Raw genomic sequence first — 9842 nt, 5'->3', positions numbered from 1 at the left:
CCTTTAGTGAAGTCTCAACTACTTTATGCTTTCCAGAAATTCACCAAAATTCCCCATCCACTGATACAATCCCATTATCATTTATTATAGATATTTTTGTACTTCTTTTTGTCACTTCAATGGCATATTGAGAAAGGTAAAATATATACACCTGTGATAATTCCTTTAAAAAGAAACTACAAAATTAAATATGTATTATTTAGTGGTTATTTAAGTATGAAGGATGATATAATAATGCTAAGTGTATTCAAGTGTCTGGAACACTGGTGATGTTTGATTAAACAATTACATGGAATTATTAATAATATACACAAAATACACTTTATTACAAAGGTATATTGAATTTCTTAACCTGGCTATTTAAAAAAAAGTCTAGTTCCTCTCTCTTTATACACATGTATATACATACACACATGTTTTATGGTATTGTTCAGAAAATTTCTGACTAAATTTTTCAATATTCAAAGAAACAAAAAAAATAGGATTCAGGAAAAAAATCAATTAAACTAGAACAGTATTTCTAAAGTCTGGTTTGTTGATTGATTATGGCAGAATTCAATAATATTAAGTGTATATTAGATAGGTGTCAAAACCTCTCTGTTCTAGGATTTTTTTTAGTTCTTTTAAAAAAGAGGTTGTCAAACTTTAGTGGGCTTAGAAGCATCTCTAAAGCTTGTTAAGAGACTGACAGGTTCTACGAATAGAGGTTTTGATTCAACAATGTTGGCTTAGGACAATAATGAATAAACTGCTGTTTTGGACTGAAATTGGGGTCCCTCTCAGGTTCATATGTTGAACTCCTAGCTTCTAATGTGGTGGTATTGAGAATAGGGCCTTTTGAAATAATTAGGGTTAGATTTTGTCATCATAGGGTGAGGCCTTCCTGATGAGAGAAAGAAGAGAAAGGAAGGTGCCCCCCCCAAGAGTACTCACCTAGGAAATGCCACGTGAATGCAGTGAGACGATAACTATCAATAAGTCAAAAAGGCTTTGGCCAAGTACTGTGTTGCTGGTACCTCGATTCTGAACTTCTCGTCTTTAAGAATTATAAAAAATAAATTCTGCTATTTAAGCCACTCAGAGAATGAAATTTTGTGGTAGCAGCTGAATAGACTAGGATAACCACTGTTTTAAAATACTAGGTAAAGCAAAATTTTTATAATATCAAAGTGTTTACAAAGAGGAATTTCTACACATCTTCTATTCCTTACATAGACATGCTATGCAAATATTCTAAAAGTTTCCACCCTTGTATTCTACTTCCTTCCCTGTTTGGGATAGGTAGATATATATGTCAATATGGCATCTGTTCAAAGGATGAAGAAATGTGGACCTTTTTTGACTTTATCTTGGAAACCAGACTGAGTGATGATAGCCTCATTGCCTCATTTCAATAAAGCAAATGGGAAGAAAATCTGCCCATTAGAAAAAAAAACTACTGAAGTAGACCAAATTCTATATCATCATTCTTTAAAAAAACTCATATACAATATGTTGAACTTGCTAAAATACTATGATTTTACCCTTTCAAACTAGGTACCTTCTAGGTGAGACATTTGACAGCAATGACTAATAATCTTATCATATTAGATACAAAATATATTCTCTATTTTTACCAAAAAAAAGAGAAATTGCCTATCTGTATTAGAGACTTCAAAATGTTTGAGGTTGTAAGACTGGGCCAAAAAGCAAGAGTCAACTATACATTGCATATAAGAAGCCCACTTTAAATATAAAGACTCAAATAAGTCAAAGGTAAAAGGGTGCAGAAAATATCTTAGGGAAATACTGGAAAAAAACCTGAAATGGCTTTATTTGAAACAATCAAATTGATATATTGATGTTATTGAAAACTCAACACAACAGCAGCAGAAAACATAGTATTTTAAAGTACACAAAATACATCTATCAAGATATAAGTCACTGAGTTGGATATGTTACTTACATGTGTTTTTTTGTTAGAAATATTTCATTGCACTCCAACATCTTTGTAGAATAAATTGGAGAGATATTTTAAAGAAGGCAAGTACATTTTTAATTTGTTATGTCATTTCTTTCTCAAGAAAGAATCTCAAACTCAGTGTTCTCACTGAAAAAAACACTTAGAAAAGACAAATGATTTATACCTCTCCCAAAATTTATTTTTACTAGAGACCAGTTCCTTTAAAACAAGGTAGTAAAGAATACCTAGATACAATAAGTGGTATTCTTTGGAGAAAAACTAAATCTGAATTTACCCATATGCTAAATAGGGATAATAACAGTCTCCAAGAGCTATTGGCAAGGTTAAAGGACATAAGAGAAAGTGGCTTTTAAACAGAAAAAAATCTTTGCACTTTTTTTCTCTAATCACCTTCAGAAAATATTTTTAGTATCATATTGTTTAGTCACCAAGTGTTTGTAGTTTATGAAGTTTTTTTTTGGTTGATTTCTAGTCTTACAGCATTGTGGTTAGAAAAGATGCTTGATACAATTTCAATTTTCTTAAATTTACTGTGGCTTGGTTTGTGGCCCAGAATGTGATCTATCCTAGAGAATGTTCTGAATGCACTAAAATGAATGTGTATTCTGTTGCTCTTGGATGAATATTCTGTAAATATATATTAAGTCCATCTGGTCTAATGCATCATTTAAGGTCTGTATATCCTTTTTGATTTCCTATCTTGATGATCTTTCCATTTCTGTAAGTGGGGTTTTAAAGTCTCCCATATTACGGTGTTGCTGTTGATTTCTCCTTTTATGACTGTTAGCAGTTGCCTTATATGTTAAGTTGCTTCTATGTAGGGTACACATATATTTATAATTGTTAAATCTCCATCTTAAACTGATCATTTGATCATTATATAACATCCTGCTTTGTCTCTTGTAACTGTCTTTATTTTAGTCTCTTTTGTCTGATATGAGCATTGCTATATTGGCTTTCCTTTGAATTCTGTTTGAAAGGAATACCTTCTCCCATTCTCTCAATTTCAGTTTGTATGTGTCTCTAGAACTCAAATGGATCTCTAGCAGATAGCATATATATGGGTCTAGTTTTTGTATTCATTCAGCCAATCTATGTGTTTCAGTTGGAGATTTTAGTCCATTTACAGTTAAGGTAATTTTTTTTGACTTTTTGCCATTTCTTGGGCTGCTCCTACAGCATATGGAGGTTCTCAGGCTAGGGGTTGAATCAGAGCTATAGCAGCTGGCCTATGCCAAAGCCACAGCAACACAGGATCCGAGCCACATCTGCAACCTACACCACAGCTCACAGCAACACTGGACCCTTAACCCACTGAGCAAGACCAGGGATGGAACCCACAACGTCATAATTCCTAGTTGGATATGTTAACCACTGAGCCATGACGGGAACTCCTATAGTTAAGGTAATTATTGATATGCATGTTCTTATTGCCATTTTTTTAATTGCTTTGGATATGTTTTGCTGGTCTTTTTTTTCCCTTCTCTTGTTCTTTTGTGGTTTGATGACTATCTTTAGCATTGTGTTTGGATTTTTTTTTTTTTTTGGTCTTTTGTCTTTTTAGGGCCACACCTGCAGCATATGGAAGTTCCCAGACTAGAGGTTGAATCAGAGCTATTGCTGCCAGCCTACTCCAGAGCCACAGCAATGCCAGATCTGAGCAGCATCTGTTACCTACAGCACAACTCACCTTAACGCCAGATCCTTAACCCAGTGAGCGAGGCCAGGGATTGAACCTGCAACCTCATGGTTCCTAGTCAGATTCATTTCCACTGCACCATGATGGGAACTCTGGATTGCTTTTTCTTACTTGTCTGTATGTCTATTGCAGATTTTTGGTTTGCAGTTACCATGAGGTTTTGATACAGGAGTCTCTCTCTCTCTCTCTCTCTCTCTATCTATATATATCATACAGACCGACAGACATATACAAAAGATTGTAATGAGTTTCTGGTCTCTTAATTGCAAATGCATCTCCAGTATTGTGCATTTGTACCTTCCTCTTCTCATGACTACTGGTTTTGGTATCATATTTGTGTGTGGATGACTTCCTACCTTTAATATATGTTGCCCTTACCAGTGAGCCTTCTCATTTATAATTTTCTTGTTTCTAGTTGTGGCCTTTTCCACCTAGAGAAGTTCCTTTAGAATTTGTTGTAAAACTGGTTTAGTGGTCCTGAATTCTTTTAGCTTTTGTTTGTCTGTAAAGCTTTTGATTTCTTCTTCAAATTTGAACAAGAACCTTGCTGGGTAGAATATTCATGGTTGTAGGTTTTTTCCCTTAATTACTTTAAGGCCACTCCCCTCTGGCCTGCAGAATTTCTGCTGAAAAAGCACCTGTTAACCTTATTGGGGTTCCCTTATATGTTATTTGTTGCTTTTCCCTAGCTGCTTTCAATATTTCTCTGTCTTTAATTTTGGTTAGTTTGACTAATATGTACCCCAGAGTGTTTCTCTTTGATTTTATTCTATATGGTATTCATTGTGCTTCTTGGATTTGAATGAGTGATTCCTTCCCCATGTTAGGGAAGTTTTCATCTATTATCTCAATAAATATTTTCTCCAGCTCTTTCTTGCTTCTCCTTCTCACACTCCTATAATGTGAATGTTGGTGTCCCAGAGTTCTCTAATATTGTCCTCACTTATTTTCATTCTTTTTTTCACTGATTTCTACCAGTATGTCTTCCACTTCACTTAGTTGGTTTTCTCCCACATGTATGCTGCTAATTGTTCATTTGAGTGAATTTTTAATTTACCATATTTTGCATCTATGCTTAATATTTAAATTTTCTATTATTTAATCAGTGTTTCTTATAATTTATTTATCTGTGCCTATTTTGTTCTGAGACTTTGGATCATCTTTATCATTATTACTCTAAAGTCTTTTTTCATGGAATTTGCTCATATCCAATTCACTTAGTTATTTTTTTTCTGGATTTTTGTCTTATTCCTTCATCTTACTCATATTTCTCTGTCTTTTCATTTGTATGCTATTTGTCTCCTTTTTTAGGCTAGAAGCTAGAGCTTCCCTTGTTTCTGGTTTATGCTACCTTGAGGGTAAAGATGATACAGGGGCTTGTTAAAGGCTTCCTGATGGGAGGGACTGGTGCCTGTCCACTGATAGGTAGAGCTGAGTCTTGTCCCTCTGGTTAGTGGGCTTTGTCTCTGAGAGTTATTAGAGGCAGCTGTGTGCCTAAGGAGGACTTTAGGTTGCCTGTTTGCTGATAGGTGAGACTGTGTTCCTACTCTGTTTGTTGTTTTCCCTTGGGAGTCTCGGCCTTCATGGGTAAGGCCATATTTTTTCCAAATGGCAGCCTCCTGGAGTGCTCATGCTTATGATTATTACCTGGGACATCAGTCTCTAATGCCTGGTCCCCACAGTGAGTCATAGACACTCTCTGCTTTCCCCAGAACCTCCAAGCACCCCAGGTACCTCAAACACATATTCCTATGTATTCCTTGCTTTGCCCTGGAACCCAGTACAAATGAAACCCTGTACGCACCCTCCCAAGAGTGGAGTCTCTGTTTTCCCCAGTCCTGTGGAGCATTCTGTGCACAACACCTACTGGCCTTCAATGCTAAATGCTCTGGGAGCTCCTCCTCCAAATGCCAGACACCCAGGCTGTGGAACCTGGGATTTGGAACTCTCACTGCTGTGGGAGAGCCTCTGCAATAAAGTTATTTTCCAGTTGTGGGTCACTCACCTGATAGATATGAAATTGTTTATTTCGTGAAAGAGCACTTTCTACCATCTCAACGTGGCCTATTCTTTGTCTCTGGGTGTAGGATATCTTTTATGGTAGTTTATAATTCATTTTGTTGATGGCTTTTCAGCAGTTAATATTAATTTGGTGTTTCATCATAGGAGATGAGCTTGAGTACTTCTACTCTGCCATCTTGTTTCTAATCTCCAGCAAAAAATTTAAATCCAAAAATACATATTGCCATAGAGTAGTTGTTCTGGTCTCTTGAGTCTATGACTCTTTTAATTCATTCTGAGTTTTGCTCAACTAAATGGTAGAAGAGGAAATCTGTTTTATATAAGCATGAACCTCATGAGATACTAAACATGGGTAAATGTTTCCATTTTATTTTTTGTACAAAATAATACTGCATAATAAGTTATATAAAATAATTGAAAGGAAAACAACCTTCTGTGTATTTAGTTATACCCAAGTAAATTTCATGATAATAAAGGCACAATTAATATTTGTTTCATTTAAATCATATACATAAAGAACATCCTATAATTTTTTTTTGCTTCACCTGAAGACATTGCTGGCTGCAATTAATTATTCTGACAGTGTTACTCTGATTTATTTGTATTATTTTGACTAAAATATAGACACACTTAGGTAAGATTTATTATAATACTAGGCATCTTAATAAACTGTTCAGAAAATTTACAAGTCATGTAAATGAAAAATGAAATTGTGTTGATTCTGGAAGATGAAATAAACTTTGAGGTGTATTCTATGACGATGCCACCTATAAGGTGACTAAGAAACAAAGGATCTCTTAAAAACAATGTAACAAAATCAAGAAACATCAAATGATCACCTATTTCTTATCAGAAACAATAGAGACTTAAAGATAGAACTTCATCTTTAAAGTGATAAAAGAAAAGAAAAGAAAATATGTCAACTGAAACCTCTATACCTGGTGAAAATATAATTCAGGAATAAAAGCACAATAAATATATTTTTAGATAATAGAGACTAAGGGATCTGCTATTAATATCATTGCAAAAAATGTACTTCTTAATGAAGGGAAATGAGTTCAGACAGAGACTTGGACTTCAGGAAGAAGTGAAGATTCCTGAAAATAATAGTTATGTAGATAAATACAAAAGAGTATTTTTCCATTAATTTATTTAAAATAGGATGTTTAGAGCAAAAATATGATTTATATTAGGGATATGAAATAAATATATTTAATATATACAACAATTACACCTTATAGGCCAGGAAGTGTATAAATAGATCCACATAACTGTAAATTGTTCAATTTTGTGATAAATGGTAGAATATTAAAACTTTGAAAAGTGCTAAGAATGTATATTGTAATCCTGAGAGTGGCACCATCATACCATCAGAGAGGTATAGAAAAAAACAGACGTTAAAAACATAAAATAGTAAAATGTTACACATAAGTCCAATCTTGTCAATAATTACATTAAAGTTAAGTGGAGACTAAATACACCAATTAAATTACAGAGATTCTTTCAATAGATTTTCAAAAAGCATGAGAGGATTCTAAAAAGATGGTTGGAACATCAGAAAACTTTCTCCCTACCTAAATAAAAATTGCACTGGCAGAATCTCTATAATAGAAATACTATGGAACTCTTAGGTCTATTGAGAACTTTTAACTTCCATCGGAGGTTTGGATAGCAAATTTGGTTAATTTTGGTGGATTTTAGCTCTTTGCACAGCTATCCATCCTCTACACCATACCCCATGGGAGACAGCTGTCATGTGCTCCTGGAGCTGCTGGCACACATGCTACAAGAGCCAGGGTAGCTGAAATAGCACCTATCATCAAAATATTGGGGGTTTTAACAGAAATTTCTGATCACTAATTCTGATCACAGAGCTGTAGACAAAGAAGAAAGAACCATTTTTGTTGTTATTCCTATCATTGTTGCAAACCGCCTCCCCCTACCCCGATTGAAGTGACTATGAGGGGATTTAATGAGATGGCACCATTTCCCCTTCATTAACTTTTCTGTTTTCCCCCACTTTGGGTCCAAACACCAAAGGCTAGTATATCCAAAAGCAACTACATGTATGGGAAAAATAAGAATGTTACCATTCACACCTAAGGAAACATTCAGGCTCAGGGAAAAAAAACCTGAATAGACCCTAAGTTTATACCTCAGGCTGATCCTTAGCAAAGAGACAACCTACAACAATTAAAAAATAAGAACAAAAACAAAACCCCAAAACCAACAACAGCAAACCCTAGAGAAGATGAAAGTTTAATTTCCAAAAATAGTACATTATTAGATCCAAATGTCCATTGTCTAACAAAAAATCTCAATCTCCAAACATACAAAGAAATATGTAATTATGACACTTTCAAAGAAAAAAGATAAGTCAACAGAAACTGTCCCTGAAATAGACCTGATAGCAGATTTACCATATAAAGACTTTTTTTTTTCTTTTTAGGGATACACCTACAACATACGGAAGTTCACAGGCTAAGAGTCAAATTGGATCTGCCACTGCAGGCCTATGTCACAGCCACAACAATGCCAATCCATATCTGTGAATCTACGTCACAGCTTTCAGCAATGCCAGATCCTTAACCCACTGAGCAAGGCCAGGGGTCAAATCTGCACCCTCACAGAGACTATGTCAGGTTCTTAACCCACTAATCCACAATGAGAACTCTGAGATAAAGACTAAAATAATTATCTTAAAGATGCTTAATGAACTATAGGAAGATGTAGAATAAGGCAAGAAAATGATGTATAAGCAAAATAGGAATATTAATACAAATAAACCTAAAAATAAATCGAAAATAAATTCTAGAGTTAAAAAACACAATAATCGATATTCACAAATAGGACTCAAAGCCACATTTGAACAGGCAGAAGAAAGAAATAGTGAACTTGAAAATAGGACAGTGGAAATTATCAAGTCTGAGGAATAGAAAGGAAAACACTTGAGAAATGTGAATAGAGCTTAACGGATCAATGATTTACCATCAAGAAAATCAACATACACGTGTGGAAATTCCAGAAGGAGATGGACAGAAAAGGCCATAGAGAAAATGTAAAGAAAAAATGGCTGAAGACTTCTGATAATTGATTTAAAAAAAACAAAACATGAATATAAACATCCCAGAAGCTCAACAAACTCCAAGTTGGATTACCTCAAAGAGTTAACCCATAGACACACATTAAAACTCCCAAAAATCAAAGACAAAGAGATAATTTATGTGAGGTGAACATCATAACCCCTTAACTACACAAACTAAAGACAGAATTTGGAAAGCAGCAAGGGAGAAGTGACTCATCACATAGAAGGGATCCTCAATAATATTATCAGCATATTTTTCATTAGGAAATTTGGAGGTGAGATGGCAGTGGGCCATTATATTCAAACTGAAAAAAAGAAGGATAAAAACTGTTAACCAATAATCCTGTATCTGATGAATTTCTTCAAAAGTGAGGGAGAAAGTAAACCATTCTAAGATAAATAAAAACTGAGGGAGTTCATTACCACTATACCTGTTGTGCAAGAAATGCTAAATTGATTCCTGTAGGTTGAGGTAAAAGAACACTTATATGGTAACTTCATAAGCTCTATGAAAAAATAAAGATCTCAGTAAAGGTAAATGCATAGGCAATTACAAAAGCTTTTATTATTGTTACCATGATGTGTAACTTCACTTTTTGTTTTCTACATGATTTAGAGACTAATATATTAAAATTACTATTCTAAAAGCTAGTATTATTATAACCTGACAATCTCACGTTTTGTTTTCTACATAATTTAAGGGACTAATGAATTTTAAAATTATTAGTTTATGTTTTTGGACACATAATGCATAACAATGTAATTTTGTGACATCACCACCAAAAAAAAGTGGGGATGGAGCTCCTGGAGAAGCAAAGTTTTGTGTGTCATTAAAGTTGAAATCCTGTGAAATTGGATTTTTATGAACATTATACAACTACAGATGTGATAAATTCATTTGAGTGATAAAAAAGTAAAGTTAAACTTGTATAAATTCAAATAAGATAGCTATAATTTTAGGATGTTAAATGTAATCTCAATGGTAGCTACAAAGAAAATAAAAATATATATGGACAAGGAAATGAATAGAGAATTTAAGCATTTCATTACAAAAAAATCAACGGGCTACAAAA

Source organism: Sus scrofa, chromosome 13, assembly GCF_000003025.6.
Source record: "Sus scrofa isolate TJ Tabasco breed Duroc chromosome 13, Sscrofa11.1, whole genome shotgun sequence".
In the NCBI taxonomy this organism is placed as follows: domain Eukaryota; kingdom Metazoa; phylum Chordata; class Mammalia; order Artiodactyla; family Suidae; genus Sus; species Sus scrofa.
This window is presented reverse-complemented; position numbering follows the sequence as displayed.